Source organism: Ptychodera flava (assembly GCF_041260155.1).
Source record: "Ptychodera flava strain L36383 chromosome 3 unlocalized genomic scaffold, AS_Pfla_20210202 Scaffold_25__1_contigs__length_14229661_pilon, whole genome shotgun sequence".
Classification (NCBI taxonomy): Eukaryota; Metazoa; Hemichordata; class Enteropneusta; family Ptychoderidae; genus Ptychodera; species Ptychodera flava.
In genome coordinates, this window is record NW_027248279.1 from 11,736,573 (window position 1) to 11,754,360 (window position 17,788).

General features: G+C 38.5%; 1 protein-coding gene across 1 annotated transcript in view; it reads left to right on the forward strand.

The window, feature by feature from the left end:
- Window positions 1–17,788, forward strand: part of LOC139125240 (uncharacterized) — a 61,102-nt gene that overhangs the window by 39,894 nt on the left and 3,420 nt on the right. The gene's annotated exons all lie outside the window — the stretch shown is intronic.

Consider the following 17,788-nt stretch of genomic DNA (forward strand, 5'->3'; position numbering starts at 1 on the left):
ACCTGCTCTCGGGCACATAAACCCATGTATTCAGGCAATAATATATAATATTTCATTCAAAAATTTTCAGGTCCGGGCATTGCCAGAGCTAAACTTTCAAGTCCCTATCTGCTGCCCCAAAAAATTTCATATACCCCCTGAATTCCTCCAGGTCGGTCCCCCCAACCATTTTTGTTAATGCAGCCAAATTTTAAGATACAAACAACCCTAAAAAAAGGAATTTAAGTGTCACAATTGATTTGGCATTTGACATTCTGCATAATGTCAACAAATTTATATTCATTGAAGACATGTACAATGATTGATGGAAGCAATGTAAAAATTGTTTTCCCTAAATATTATTTTACACATTACCACTGATCTGAATTGCTGATGCTCTTACACACTAATTTTTAAAAACTTTGATTCAGTTTCTTTATTTATTCAAGTTTTTCACACAATGCTTGAGAATATATTATTATAAATTGACAGGGCATAAAGATTCAGTTTTTGGAATGACCTGCCACCAATTTTTAAGTTTAACTTGTGAAATTATTAAGTGTTGACAGCCATAAAGAACAATTCTGAATTGTCTGTACTTAGCTACACAGAAAACTGAGTTAATGCTAGTGAAAAGTCCTATTATACCGGTACAACAGTAAGTCACAGCAGCAGTATGCTATTATGGTTTTGCTAGAATTTTGTCATGAATAATTGCTCCATTTTACTGTCAGTTATAAATAAAAATAGTGACAACATCACTGTTCGCTCCCATATAGTTATCAAAACAAGTCAACAATTGTATGAAACATGGACATACATATACAGACAGACTGACATACACAGACTGGCACAGAGTGATGACATTGACCCCAAGTGTGCCTTGGCCCATGGACAGTGATAAAGATATAACAAACAGCTGAATGTAATGATAAAATAGTTAAGTATAGGCCTATACAGGCACTGAGAGTGAATATGTTACAGCAATTTGATTAGTTTCTTTTCCTTTTCTACTTCTGTGATAATCTTTAAGACAATCAATCTGCAAGGCAGTATAAGTATTGACAAATATTACAAGCACACAGTAAACTGTTCTTGATTTTTCATTTACAATATTTGACATAGACTGAAATACATAACATGCAACCAATGTTTACACTTTACCCATACACCAGATACATGGAGAAATTTCAACATACAATCATCAACTCAGAAACTCTACAGGGAACGGTAAACATTGTTTTCTTCCAGAACAGCTGGTGCATCCACATCTGGAACAACTTACAAACTTAACCAATTACACAAGGATGATGACACATGAGATAAAGTTAATTAAACTGTGGTGAACTTGACTATTCCTTTCAAATCCTTACCTAACTTGACATCTTATACTAAAATACACTGCATGGTTAATTGCGCACAAAATTACATCAGGGTGGACCATTTGATAAGGGGTGGTGTCTGGAAGATCGATGAGGTACATTATCTTTTTTATCCGATCCATTGTACATTCTTTTTTCCCCCCTCTCCCACCTTTTCTTTTTGTCAAACCTTCTCTGGCTGAATTTTTTATTGGCATTTGTTTGGAATTTTTTCAAAATCTGCCAGGATTTTTTTACCGCATTTCAACACCAAATACAGTTTACCATATCAAATGCTTACTAAATCACCAAATTATATACTCTGAGTTCCAGTAGGTATAAAATTACCCAAAAAAATCTTAAAAATACAAAATGAAAGATATCCCAGTAAAACTGACAGTTTCGCAAAGTTGCCCCAAAAATTCAAAATTCCGGATTTCAACTTAATTTCAATATATCTTATTAACAAAAACCCTAAAAACCGGTTTACTAAATATCAAAGCAATCAGACTGGTAAATTTTGAGAAACAAATTTTTGACCAAATGAGAAAAATTGCCCCCCCCCTAAATACAAAATTGCAGATTTCATCCTAATTTTGAATATATCTAATTTTAACATAAACCCTAGGAACCTGTACACTAGATATCAAAGCTACCAGATCAGATGTTTTAGGAGAAAAATTTTTTGACCAAAAAAGGCAAAAATTGCCCCCAAAATAAAAAAAAAATTGCCAGTTTCAACATACCTTCAATACATTATATTGAGATTAATCTTAGATACCTGTATACCAAATATCAAAGCTATCAAATCCGTAGTTTTTGGATAAAAATTTTTTTTATCAAAAATTGGGAAAATTGCATCAAAATTACAAATATGACAATATCAATACAATTTGTACAAGCATGACTGAGGTCATCCTGAGGAACATGAATATTAAGTTTAATAGCAATCAGACGAGTGATTTCAGAGAACAAGATTTTTTGACTAAAAACGGAAAAAATACCCTAAAAATACAAACATACAAATTTCATCCAATTTTTGCACACATAATTTAGAATACCTAAAGAAATCTGCATACCAAGTTTCAACCAATCTGACCAATGCTTACTGAGTTTTAGCCATTTGCAGGATTTTTCCTTTTTTCCCCTCATTTGCATATTTTTGGCACTGACATGTTCATTTGAACAAATTCACATCTCCTACCCTAGGTGCACCTGTACACCAAATACTAAGACAGTAGGTACTACGGTTTAGGAGTTTTTGATGTGGACGGACATACATACATACATACATACATACATACGTACATGCATACATACAGACGACATTTTTCCACCTTATACGAATACCTCCCATTTGCATATATACATATGCATATATATGGGAGCTAATAAAAATAAAGTGAGAGGCACGCCAAGACTGATTAAACATTATAGGTTGAAAAAGGAATTACTGTGACATAGTTCTCGAAGTGCAACTAACTAACTTTTTCTGTGACTTTTTATTTACATTTCCAGTGCCAAGTGCAATTTGCTACTCCTATTGGCAAGGTGTTTTCAGTCTGTTCCTAAATTAAAATAAAACAAAAAGGTTAAAGTCTAAGGAATCAACATGACATGAAGTCAATCTTTATACTTACAAGAGTGAGAGGCACTTTAACAGACAGTAGCTGTAACTTTTGATAGTTTTTTTTTTCAGTTTTGTTTTGTACATCAATCGTCACTTCTTGTGCATGCCCCTAATATATGTTAAACACCAACATTTTAATAGTTTGCCAACTCAGAATCAATGGACATGTAAAATGCACTGTTCTGTTCAAATTAGAATTCCATACTGGAGTGGATTCACCAATTAACAATAAAATAACATTTTGAAGTTCACTCATGTACAAGCTGAGTTGACATGCAGAATACTGTGAATCTCAACATGTTTTTGGGAGAACAATCAGACTTTCTCTTACCTAAATCACTCACCAAAAAGTCAGGCGAAGTCATTATATCAGCTGAGTTGACGTGTAGAATACCATGTATCTCAACATGTTTTTGGAGATGAACAATAAGACTATCGATAACTTTAACCTTCTCAGGCATAAATCCCTAACCAAAAGGACAGGCAAAGTCACCAACAGTTTCAGCTAGTGGCCCTTTAATACAAATACATCAAATGTACTTATTTATTTATTTATTTATTTATTTATTTATTTATTTATTTATTTATTTATTTATTTATAATGCAAGCATCAAATACAATCCATAAGATTAGGATTATTGGTAAAAGTATAGTTAGTATTGAGATATGAAAACATCAAAACAGTACACACAATGTCATTTGTCTTCAATATAGACATCTATTGTAACAGTGCATGCTAAACTACACTCATAACAGGGGGTGCAACAGTCAATACAGGCTAGAAATCAATACACATCATTTTTCAAGAATAATTTTGCTGAGCTGAAGTTTTCAATATGAACTGTCATTCCAGTCAATTCATGATAAATTCTTCTACACTCAAAACAAGACTCTCAAGAGTTTCAAAAGTCAATGCCGGTTCCAAATTGATGTATATCATGTTTCAAAATTGACTGAGCTATCAAATTTTCAATATGAGCTGTCATTCCAACAGAAATTTAATTCATCTCATGATAGTGTGATTGCATATTGAATACATTCATAATTCGCCAAGAGAGATAATACTACAAGTTTAACTCTGGCTGTCCAAAGTGCAAATTTGAGTCCTGCAAGCTTTAAATGTTAGTACAATATCCTGAGATGGGGGACTCACTCTGTGGACTTTCAAACTAGATCTGTGTCATCACAAATCTTAATTTTGTTTGTACATGCCGCTATGCAGGATATTTAGTTAAATTGCTACATTATACAAAAATTCAACTTCTTGTAAAATCAATGTCAAGTACAGAAGAACAATACACTGAATTGATGAGTTCTATGATTGACCTGAATAACAAAGAACTGATGTCAGATTTAAACTGAGATGTTTTTTAGAATACAAGTCAGACTGATCATTGTGATTCCTTTGATGTACATGCTGTGTTGGTATTTCTCAACTGTCAAGATAATCTCAAACAACAATTTTTAAAAAATAAGGTTTTGAGAGAAAACCAGATTCATTCCCAGTTGTCATGAATTTTGTTAACATTCATAGGATAACTCTGTACTGCAAAATGTTTTGCAAAGAATTACAATATTACAGATAAGGTAGCTGCCGATCTGAAAATCATTATAAATATTGTCTGATGAAGCAAAAATATTTTGACAACGCCAAATTGGTAATGGAGGTCAAAATAAGTGTGAAAATATAGGTTATGTGTACAGATAATAAACCTGAATTTTCTTATGTTGAGGTAAACCAAACTGTAGACGCCAAAGACTTGTTTCTTGTTTCATTTTGGCCGACCTCTTGTGCTGTATGAAAAGCATAGAATTTGTGTGTATCGTCTGCCGTAGAGGGCGCAGCTCATTGACATTAACTTTAGATCATTCTGGATCAAGGACTGAACGAGGCCAGAGGGTCGGCGAACCAAAACACAAAAGTTTTACGGTTTCGTCTTGGTTTTGCGTTATCTACGGTAGTATAGTTTTCCGTAGTGAGTTGTTACAGTATTTCATAGGCATTAAATGATGCAGAAAGCATCTTAAAATGCATCATAACGTGAACAGCGTGTCTGAATAGCGACAGACAGATGACCTTGGTTGAACTGACAAGGTGAGTAGCAGCTACCCCGTGGAGTTGTTTATTCAAGGCTAGACTAGACGGAATCAGTAAACTTGGAAGGCCCGCCTCCCTCTGAGGAACTGCAAAGGACAAGGTAGGAACCAGTAGGTTGCAGTAATAAGTAAAACTTTTGTGGAACAGAGAAGAGACTCTGTACAACAAGGCCGATTGATGAGACACATTTCTACGCTGAGTTTGAACACGTGCTGAACGACCGGAAGGCCTGCGTAACAGTGAGCGTACTGCATGTAGGAGGACACCGTCTAGTAGGGCGTACAGAAATTCTGAGAGAAATATTTCATCATCGGATTTGGAAACTTTTGGGCAGTTTGCAGACAGTATCTAGCTCAGACTGCGGCACCACAAGGCAATGGAAATACATGTCTGGCAGTGTATAGCGGACCATTGAAACTACCGCGTATACATAGAACTAATTAATATTCAAGGTCAACCACGTTTACGCGTCTGGTAATATTGAAACAGTGACAATATATTTGAGCAATATCATAGCACCAAATAGTCACGATGAGTGTTAAAGGTGAAGAAGGAGTGTTGGAGGACACATACACTGTAGATAGTGAACACGGAGCAGAAGCTTCCAAGCATGAATCAGTACAAACTGATAAGACACGAGATGAAGAAAAGAGAATGTTAAAAGGTTCCAGATCAGCTGCTTGTGGTCAGGTGACTGGAAAGATGAATCAATTGAAAGTTTAATGGAAAATACAAGAAATATAGAGCTAGTGAAAAATGAATTGCAATCATGGGATAAGACGTATGAAAACTATAAGGCAGCAGATAGCAAATATCATCAGACATTAGACGAAGTAGAAAGGAAACAAGATTATCAGAAGCTGGTAGCACCACGTTTGCAAGAATTTGATGCATTTAGAAGACAAGTGGAGAATTGGCTGGAAAAAGCTAAGAGTACAGCCCTACAGCCAGAAATAGATGTAAGGCCTGTTGATAGTGTCTCACAGATTGGACAAAAGGTGCATGTGCAACCAGCAAAGTCATGGGTAGGACGAAGTGGAGTATCTGCTTGCAGTAAATCCAGTAGCAGGTGTAGTAATGCATCAAAAATAAATGCAGCTGCAAAGAAAGCTGAGCTATTAGTACAAGCAGCAGCTTTAAAGGAAAAACAAGCTTTACAAGAACGTGAAGCCAAAATACGCAGAAAAGAAGAAGAAGAGATTGAGAAAATTCACAGGAAAATGGAACTTTTACAGATTAACACAGAAATTGCAGCACAGGATGCAAAAATCAAAGTGTATGAACAGTATGAGGACCATGCTAGTGGTGTCAATGTGGATCAGTATTTGTCTGCCGAGTCTCATCAGGTCAGTGAAGTTGAAGGACAACTAGACTTGGAAAATACCACACACAATAAACAAATAACTCATAAAGATCACCAAGACCCTGACAGTAACAGTGATCACAGTTCTAGTGACGAAAGGTTTTCTGTTGTGATGCATCAACAAAATAAGATGACCAAGTTACTGATTGACCACAATAAGAGGGCTGCATTGCCACCTCAGAAAATACCAGTCTTCAAGGGAGACCCATTGAAATACAGATCATTTATTCAAGCGTTCAAACATAGCATCGAATCGAAGACAGATGATAGTGAAGAAAGACTGTACTATTTAGAACAGTACACTGATGATGACCCTAAAGAAATAGTGAGCAGTTGTGTGCATATGACTCCAGTTGAGGGGTATACCAGGGCCAGAAAGATATTGGAAGAGAAATATGGCAACGCCCACAGGATAGCTCAAGCATACGCCAAACAAGCAGAAAATTGGCCAGATATTAAGTCTGAAGATAAAACTGCAATGAATAAGTTTTCACTTTTTCTAACAAAATGTGAAAATGCCATGACAGGTGATCTTCACTGAGGGAGTTAGACGACTACAAAAATCTACAGATGCTCGTGGATAAATTGCCATATAAATTCAGAGAAAAATGGAGAAGGAAAACGCATGAGTTACTACAGACACGTCCAGTTGTATTCAAAGATCTGGTTGAGTTTGTGAGTAAAGAAGCGGAAGTAATGTCAAATGTGATATTTGGAAATTTAAATAGTGCACAGCAAAAGGAAAGGAGCTTGAACACAAAGCGTGAAAAGAAGTCAAGCCAAGTCAACCAAGGCCTAAAGGTACAAGTTTCGCTGTAAACACAGAAACCAAGTCATCTGTGGCTTGTACATTTTGTGAAGAGACTACACACAACTTGAACAGTTGTAAGAAATTGATGACCAAACCTTTTAAAGAGAGACTACAGTTCCTGCGGTCTAAAGGGTTTTGCTATGGATGTTTAAAGAAAACTAATCACCTGGTAAAAGATTGCAATTTTTATAGTAAGCTGACCTGTGATACGTGTAAGCGAACACACCCTACAGTGTTGCACAGGGAAAAGACTGAAGAAGGTACCACAGCAAACAAAGATGACAGTGGTAGTGGTAAAACCAAAGTTGGATATGTTGATGTTGTGTGCCAGAATGTCACAGCCAAGGATCTCAGTGGTGTTCCAGTAATTATGCCAGTAGTGGTGAACTGTAAATCCACAGGTGTGTCTTTGCAGACATACGCATTTCTTGATAATGGCAGTGATGCAGTTTTCTGTACTGACAAACTTAGACAGCAGTTGAACGTAGGAGGGAGAAAAACCAAGTTGAATCTCCATACCATGGCAGAGACTAAACTAGTCGACAGTTATATTGTGAAAGGCTTAGAAGTCACAGATTTGGATGGAAAGAACGTGATAGAATTGCCAACCACTTATACCCAGGATGAAATGCCCGTTTCGAAACGTGATATAGTGACACAGAAAGACATAGCACAATGGCCTTACTTGAGCGATGTATATTTGCCAGGTATTGATGCGGACATAGGGTTGTTAATTGGAAACAGCATACCGAGGGCATTTGAACCATGGGAAGTTATAAACAGCCAGGATGAAGGACCGTATGCTGTCAGAACCTTACTAGGATGGGCTGTAAATGGACCTCTTAAAGGGGCCGGAGACACAGCAGTTCAAGCATCAATTAACAGAATCAAAGTGGAACCACCAATTGAACAGCAGTTGGCAAACTTCTTCAATCAAGAGTTCAGTGAAAGAAGAATTGATGATAAGCCTGAAAGGTCAGTGGAAGATTGCAAGTTCATGGATATGATGGTGACTGACACAAAGTATGAAGATGGTCACTATCAGGTGCCCCTACCATTTCGACATTCTGATGTAAAGATGCCAGATAACCGATCGGTAGTAGAGCAACGCATAACACATCTTAAGCGGAAATTTTCCAAGGATCAACAGTATCACACAGACTATAAGACTTTCATGCAAAATATTCTGAACAAAGGCTATGCTGAAAAAGTGCCAGACCTTGAGTTGCAGTGTGAGGAAGGATTGAAGTGGTACATCCCACATCATGGGGTATACCACCCCCAGAAAAGGAAGATTAGAGTTGTTTTTGATTGTGGGGCAGAGTTCAAAGGAACGTCTTTGAATAGAGAACTGATGCAAGGACCAGATCTCAGTAACTCATTGGTAGGAGTTCTCACACGCTTTCGTCAATCGCCAGTAGCACTTATGGCTGACATAGAATCTATGTTTTCTCAAGTGATTGTACCTAAGGCTAGTCGTGACTTTCAGCGCTTTCTGTGGTGGCCAGAAGGAGATGTACATCAACCTCTGGAGGAATATAGGATGAAAGTGCACATATTTGGGGCAACATCCTCCCCAAGTTGTGCCAACTACGCTCTAAAAAGAACAGCTGAAGACTGTAGAGAGCATTATACTGAAGACATCATTAGTACCATTCTAAAAGACTTCTACGTAGACGATATGTTAAAGTCAGTACAGACGGATGAAGCTGGAAGGTCTTTGTCAAAGGACATTTGCGCAGTGTGTAGCCAAGGAGGTTTCCGACTAACCAAATGGGTTAGTAACAAAAGATCAGTATTGGAGTCTATTCCAGAGAAAGAAAGGGCAAAGGAGATTAAAGATTTAGACTTGGACCAAGATCGCTTACCCATTGAGAGAGCACTTGGTATGCAGTGGGACATAGAATCTGACAGATTTGGATTCAATATCAGGATGAAAGACAAACCAGCAACAAGTGAGTTCAGTGTTTTATCCCTTGGGGATGACAGCTCCAGCAGTACTGCCGGCAAAGATCATACTTCAGGACCTGTATAAACATAAGTTAGGCTGGGATGAAGAAATTCCTGGTAAGCTCAAGAAACGTTGGGAGAAGTGGAGGAAAGATTTACCAAAGTTGGAAGAAAACTACTTTGTAGAGCGATGTCTGAAGCCAGATGATTTTGGAAAACTAGTAACTACCCAACTTCATCATTTCTCAGATGCTAGTGAGTTAGGTTATGGCTCCGTTACATACCTACGTATTGTAACAGAACACGGTCAAGTCCATTGTACATTACTGATGGGTAAAGCGCGGGTAGCGCCAATGAAACAAATCTCAATCCCTCGTATGGAATTGGCAGCTGCGACACTGGCAGTTCGGGTAAACAAGAGCCTGAAGGAGGAGCTAAATGTTCAGGTTGATGAAACGTTCTTTTGGACGGATAGCATGACTGTTCTACGCTACATCAGCAACGAAACAGCAAGATTTCACACCTATGTTGCAAATAGGGTAACCTTGATTAGAGAGGGATCCACGCCAAGTCAGTGGCATTATGTTGAATCCAGCCAGAATCCAGCTGACGAGTGCTCACGGGGACAGTCAGTCGACAAATTCATCAAAAATGAGCGGTGGCTCAATGGACCCAAGTTCCTTTGGAATTCTGGTGAGGTGTGGCTTTGCAACCAAGGAATTGATCACTATCAAGAGTTGATGGGATTGCCGGATAATGATCCAGAGGTCAGAAGTGAAGCAATGGTCAATGTATTGTCTGTGGATGTGTCAAATGAGACTGTGTACAAGTTGATCGATCACTATTCCAGTTGGTGTGCCTTGAAGAAAGCAGTGGCATATATTCTGCGGATCAAACAGATGCTGATGGACAGAAGCAAGAGTAGAAAGAGAGAGGATGAGATCAGTCTGTATAAGCAGTCTAAATATCTCAGAGTCAAGGACCTGCAAAAGGCAGAAACGGCGATTATAGGCTTCATTCAACGGGACGTTTTTCAGGAAGAAATTTCCACATTGACCGAGAATAAAGTTCAAGGAAGTGGAGTGAAACGTAACAGCTCCATCCGCAAATTAGACCCAGTAATCAGCAGTGATGGTTTATTGAGGGTAGGTGGAAGACTCAGTCGAGCAGCGCTACCTGAAGAGATGAAGCATCCACTGATTGTACCAAAGGGGACGCACGTGGCGACGCTAATCCTACGTGAAATCCATGAGGACGTCGGGCATATGGGAAGAAACAGTGTACTTTCTAGGTTGCGAGAAAAGTATTGGATAGTAAATGCAAATTCTGCAGCCAGGAAGCTCATCAGTAAGTGTGTTACATGTCGTCGTCTGAAATCCAAGCCCGGAGAACAGAAAATGGCAGATTTGCCAATGGATCGTGTGACACCGAACGAACCACCATTTACCAGTGTAGGTGTTGACTATTTTGGGCCTATCGAAGTAAAGCGAGGACGCAGCATGGTGAAAAGATATGGTGTAATTTTCACTTGCTTGACCATTCGCGCTGTACACCTTGAGAAGGCAGACAGTTTAGATACAGACTCATGTATCAATGCTCTGCGGAGATTGATAGCCAGGAGAGGTAACGTAAGGGAGATACGATCTGACAACGGTACCAATCTGGTTGGAGCCCAACGAGAGTTGAAGAAAGAAATAGATAATTGGAATCAGGCCGAGATCCATGGTTTACTGTTGAGAAAGGGTATTGATTGGATTTTCAATCCACCGGCAGGATCACATTTTGGTGGTGTGTGGGAACGCCAAATACGCACAGTTAGTCACAGCTGCTTCAAGCAATTGCAAAGGAGCAAATTCTAGACGATGAAGGTTTGGAGACACTTCTTTGTGAGGTTGAATACATCATCAACAGCAGACCTATTGGTACACAATCGGATGATGTTAGAGATCTACAAGTACTCACGCCTAACATGTTACTGACAATGAAAGGCTCCAGTATATCACCCTGTCTGACGGAAAAAAGAGACCTATATTCAAGAAAGAGATGGAGACAAGTACAATATATGGCTGACTTGTTCTGGAAACGCTGGACCAAGGAGTACCTACCTATGTTGCAAGAACGACAAAAATGGTTAAAGCAAAAACCAAACCTTGCTATCGGTGATATTGTGCTCATGGTAGATGACAGCTTGCCAAGATGTTCGTGGCCGTTGGGAAGAGTTGTAGCGGTTATGCCAGATAGTAAAGGTCTAGTACGACGCGTGAAAGTAAAAACAAGATCCACCATATTGGAACGACCGATCGATAAACTGTGTTTGTTGTTGGAAGCTGGTTAAGTAGTTGATCATGATAAATATAGTGGTGTTAACTGTGAACAGTTACAGTTTAATATTGTTGTTGTGTTTAATCAAAGTTCAATTTGAATCACTTTCAAAATTTCAATAAAATTTCAAATTTTCAATTCCATGCTTAAATATTGAGAGAGACATTTTGAAGGCATACAACGGTTGCTCTCAAGTAACAGACATATGTAGTACATTTGTATGCAGCTTCAAAACATTCACTTTTACAAGATGTAGTAATCATTTGGCGCCATTGTGTATTAATACAAGAAAATTGTCACATGGAACATTAATGACAATTAGGGGCCGGGATGTAGACGCCAAATTACTCTTGTTTCTTGTTTCATTTTGGCCGACCTCTTGTGCTGTATGAAAAGCATAGAATTTGTGTGTATCGTCTGCCGTAGAGGGCGTAGCTCATTGACATTAACGTTAGATCATTCTGGATCAAGGACTGAACGAGGCCAGAGGGTCGGCGAACCAAAACACAAAAGTTTTACGGTTTCGTCTTGGTTTTGCGTTATCTACGGTAGTATAGTTTTCCGTAGTGAGTTGTTACAGTATTTCATAGGCATTAAATGATGCGGAAAGCATCTTACAATGCATCATAACGTGAACAGCGTGTCTGAATAGCGACAGACAGATGACCTTGGTTGAACTGACAAGGTGAGTAGCAGCTACCCCGTGGAGTTGTTTATTCAAGGCTAGACGGAATCAGTAAACTTGGAAGGCCCGCCTCCCTCTGAGGAACTGCAAAGGACAAGGTAGGAACCAGTAGGTTGCAGTAATACAAACTAAAATTTTCACTGACCCACCAAAGTACTTTCAGTGGTCTGACACCACATTCAGTACATATCATGTATTTCTTGGTATGTGTGCTTTTAGAAAATGAACTCATACATTAATATAAGACACATAATTATGAATAGAATTCAAAGGTTGCAAGGGCTGCTCATTGAAGATTTGAAATTCCAAGTGAATGCCATTTTATAGGGCCATGGGTAAAAATCTATGAAATAATATTTTTCTATCGTCATGATCCAAAAGACTTTGACAAAGACCATCACAGAAAATATTACAAATTATGACTGTGAAGTCTGAGATTCAATGCTTTGTCAGAGTTTTAAAATAAGATGTCCCTTACTGCAGCGTGTTCATTTTAGCCGGATGCCGGCCAAATTGACCGGCTACTTTCGTATTACTTTTCAGCACTGTTTCGCTCTCTGGCCCGGAAATTCTGGTTTTGATAACAATAATTAGATTTTTTGGTGGTCTTGCAAGCCGCAGATAATATTTCAGAAGTGCGGATGTGGCTATATGTAGTCTAGCAATTTACGCGGTGAACTTGTTGCTATCACTGTACACTGTAGTACCGCGATCAGCGAACGTGGTGTACTATACACTGGAATCGCTCTCGAGGTCAACCTGGCTCGCCCGATCACAGCCCGAATTATTCCGACGTTCACATCGGGTATAGCCGAAAATTGGACTAACATACAATTACGTTATGCCCGCGAATAGCCGACCATTTCCAAATGAAGCCGACTATTGTTTCGCTCAAACGCGGAAGAGAAAGTCGACGCCTGAGAGCTTTGGTTTTCTGCGTAAGAGTAGGGCCTAGTCTGATTGGTTTGGTAGGTTTTTGATCAAATCTAAAGCGACCACAAGTTACTGAGTCTCATTTTTCATACTTTCGAAACGCCACGTCAATCTATCCATGGTCGATCACGATGTCAATATTCAACTCAAGTCGATCGACATCGCGTTTTGTGGAGGGGCCGTGGTTGTGTGCATCGCGGAAGAGAAAGTCGACGCTTGAAAACTTTGATTTTCTGACTTTGTCTGTTGGTTTTGGGAGGTTTAGATCAAATCAAACAAAAATTACTTGGTCTCACTAATCGTACTATTCAAACGCTACGTCGATCACAGTGTCAAATTTCAGGTCGACCGATATCGCGTTGTGGAGATGGCGTTGTGTGTACTGTGTTACAATTGACTACCGGTACTTTGTACACACTCGGCGTAGTACAGGCTGGCGTTCAGTGTCGTTAGTTTGAGGTTTTATCAAACATGAACACTGAAATTTAGCTCTCTTTTTCAATTATATTCAACATCAGCAAAAAATCAATAATCAGCTCGCGGATTCGTTTTATTGTGAAATTAGTACAGTGAATTAAATTCACTGAAAATTGTGTTCCTATAATTCATTGAATTGAATAAACTCTTTGATTTTACTGTATCGTCAATCAAGTTTATTTAAATCAGTAAAACACTTTGTACAGCCAGGCTGGTCAGGATTCTAGCGGATCATTATCTACTGGCTTGTGAAAACGCTAGGCCCCATTCTATGATGTATTTCAAAATGTTTGTTCAAGTCATGAGCTACACATAATTCTACACAACAGTCTGGTGAAATTTTGCTATTATCCTTGTCAACTGAATGCAGTTGACAGGCCTGAGTGAGATCCAGGGTTTTACATCACTTTTTACTTTTGAGAGTCCCTGGGACCCCTGGTGTTAGAAAATGGGAGTCCTACATCAAAATATGGGGGTCCCAATTTATTTCAAAAGAATATTTTATTTTTTATCCATGCCATGGTCTTCACTGTGTTCAATTAGTGTTATAACACACGGCAAATGGTTTGCGCATTTCTTAAAATTATTCTTACATGAAAATTCTAGTTCATACTGAGGTCCCTCATTGATCAATTCAAAGAACACTATTCATAATTGAAATGATCTCATAACTTTAATGACAAGTTCACAAAGTTGTGAAATTTGAACAAGTATTCAAATTTGTCAAATTGACAAGGTAAGTAATTTCATACTCTGAAATGGCATTCACCCAGCAAGTCCAGTAGGTTGAGTTCACACTCTGCCAGCAGCTCCTTCAGCAAATAACCTAGCATTGTTTATGAAGTCAAAATCATCTGTGATGGGGCCAACCAGTTTGATGAACATTAGTCTATTAAGCCTTTGAGGATTGAGTCTATTTCGTGCCCTCTGTTTGATGGCATTTTGTACTGAAAAGCCCCTTTCACATGGGGCAGAGGACACTGGTATGAAAAGAGCAATTTTAGCAAGAATGGCAAGATCAGGATACTCCTCTGTAAAATCAGTTAGCAACAGCTTGATATACATATCAAAATTCAGTGCGTCCCTATGAGATCTTGTGAAGTGTTTGTAAACAAGAAAGTGTGCCCTAGCTCTATCAGCATCAATACCTGGTGTATTGTTATGATGATTCAACAGTTGATCAAGCTGGTTGACCCCATAGTCAGGTAGGTTGGCCAAATTTTCAGGATATCTGTGTGGGTTTAGAATTACATCAAAACATTCCAGAATATTCATCTCATCATCTGGAATCTGCAATCTAAATTCTGCAGTAGTTTGTTGATATAATTTTCTCGTACACTACAGAAGCTCTGTCTGAGTGGCTGATTGTAAGTGATTTTAATGTTTTTGTATGTGTTTTTCTGACCATTGCCAGGAACATCACCCAAATCATTAAAGACTTCTCTGACAGTGTGTGAATCATTAGTCATTGTATTCAATGTGTCCCTAATAGACTGAACACTTTTTTGATATGGGATAGGTTGACAGAATCTTTCTGAAATGTAAGGCTCAAAATTCCAATCACAGTAAGGACATCAATCAATAAGGCAGTGAATAGCAGAAACAATGAATTGGAGACAAATTTCAACAGCCCATCAGCCTTTCCCCCTTTTTTGTCACTTGCAAGTGCCAAGGCAATGGCTCAAAACTGATGAAAATCATCTTGACAGCTGATTCAACCGACAACCAGCGAACAGATGTAGGCTCAGTAATTTGTTTCGCCTTTCCATTCAACAGAGTTTGAATTTCTCTAAGTTGTCATATCTCACACTAGAGTCATTAAAGTATTTATACAATGAATGGATTATATTATGATATTCTTTGCAATATTCAATATCTCTGCCTGCTTGAGAAGCAGCAAGATTCAATCGATGTGCAACACAATGCACTTGAACAAGGTTGGGATTTCTGGCTTTTAATTTTGCACCCAACCCGTTCAAACGACCGGTCATTACGGCCGCCCCGTCTGTTCCCAGTCCATATATTTTGTCTACGGCCGCGTCACAGATTTCTTTCCTAGTCAAAAATTCAATCAAGGCGTTTTCGATCCCTGCAGCAGTGGCAATTTGCTGGTTACCGAGGAAAGAAACATTCGCCTCGCCATTCTGAATATATCGAACGTATATGGCAAGTTCTTATGAACGGTTATGTATTGTCACAAGTCTCATCCAACATTATACCGATGAAATCACTTGCATGTATGCTATCAATCAGGGACTTCTCGATCACACGTTGAATACACTCTTCAAACTCCATAACTATCTGCGGACGTTTGTAATATTCAATGTCTAAGCCGTTCAGATTCTGTAGATGCATGATGTCAGTGAATACATCGCATGGAAGGTCACGTTTAGCGATCAGATAAACAGTACGTAATTGTGCAGTGTACGCCTCGAGTTCGTTTACCCTGCACCTGCCGGTCCTCTGCAGATTTGCGAGCGTAGTAAATTGTGACCTCAAGCTTAGGATTTTAACACTTGTGAGATGACTTTTCGAGTCCTGATGACGAGTGAGAGTTGAATGTTGAAAATTAGAACAACCTTCCGTGAACGGGCATGTAACATTCGATTTCAAACATACATCGCATTCCATGACGTTTCGCTCTTCAGAATATCGAAGCCATTTAAATCTATTGAGCCAACTTCTGTTGAATGTTCGTAATTTTGCTGACTTGGCCGGGGGATCTGATGTATCAGTATCGCATGGCGTAGCTGCTGTTTCGGCCTTGACCAAACCTACATCGTGCTGGTTGCTGCGGCTGTCGAAAAAACTTTCGCAGATCGGCTTGTTTTGGGTATTTGACACGACCCGCCATGATGCATATAAACATGTATTGATCGCCGCAAACAAGAAACGACCAATTAAGAATCAGTTTACATTTTGAAAGTCACTTTTTACGGTAGTAAAATTTGTTTCCGCGGGTACCATTGGTCATCAAACAGTGGAGGCCAATGCACTACGGAGCATTCTATTAAAGTATGGGGTCCGTAAGGTTTACTGGGATGTGTTTACGTTTTCAGCAGCTTCGCGAGATATACACCAGCAACAGATATTTCTGCGTCCGAAGGGACGCGTAGTTTAGTTTTTGAGGGGTCCTGGGTCCGGTTTTATGCGTAAAGGACGCAGAAATGCGCGTCATGTAAAACCCTGGAGATCAAATTAATTTTCTGACTTTTCTTTTAAACTTTATCCCTTGAAAACATGTTGTAATTGGCAATGATAATGATTATTCTGTATACTGAAATGGTCTTTAATACTGTACAAGAATGCATAAAATTACTCCAAAATGTCTTCAAAATTTAAAAGTTCTTGCCCACCCTGTCCCTGAAACCCTTCCCCTGTGTGTATGTTGAAATAACCTTTTATACACTGTATAAGAATGCATGAAATTGCTCAGAAATGTCTTCAAATTTAAATATAATCCTTAACACTCTCATGCTGAAATGGTCTTTCATACAATCAATAATGCATGAAATTACTCCAAAATGTCTTCAAATTTTAAAAATTTCCTGCACACAGGGAGGGACCCCCTCCCTGAAACCCTCCCCCTTTGTGTATGTTGAAATAACCTTTTATACACTGTATAAGAATGCATGAAATTGCTCAGAACTGTCTTCCCCCCCCCCCCCCCGCCCGCCCAGGGAACCTGGTTGCACATAGAAGCTAACCGCCTACTTTTCTGAATTTTCCGCCTACTTCAAAAGTTTTTGAGAACCCTGCTTACTGTGATGAAGTTAAAAAAACTCAATAAAACAAAGAAATGAGAATACTTCAAATTGCAAAGATGAATTTCAATTTTTGGTTTGAAGATTGTACTATGTACAACTTGCACTTTGCCCATACATTATGTTCAATTATTCTTTTTTACAGTTAAGAGAGCAATGTTTTGAATCAAGAAGGAAAATACATAAAATAATTTTAAATTCACGGTTCCTCTCTATGTGACTCAACAAAAACAAGGCACTAAAATTCAATTCTCTATTGACATTTTTATGTTTCTTTTGAAATGAACACACAAAAATTATAGACCAATAATAAATCATAAAATGGTTTGGTTTGAGTTTATGACTCTGAGAAGCATATACTAAAATACACTGTGAGCTAATTCCACACATTTTAAAATGTAAGTATTTTCAAATA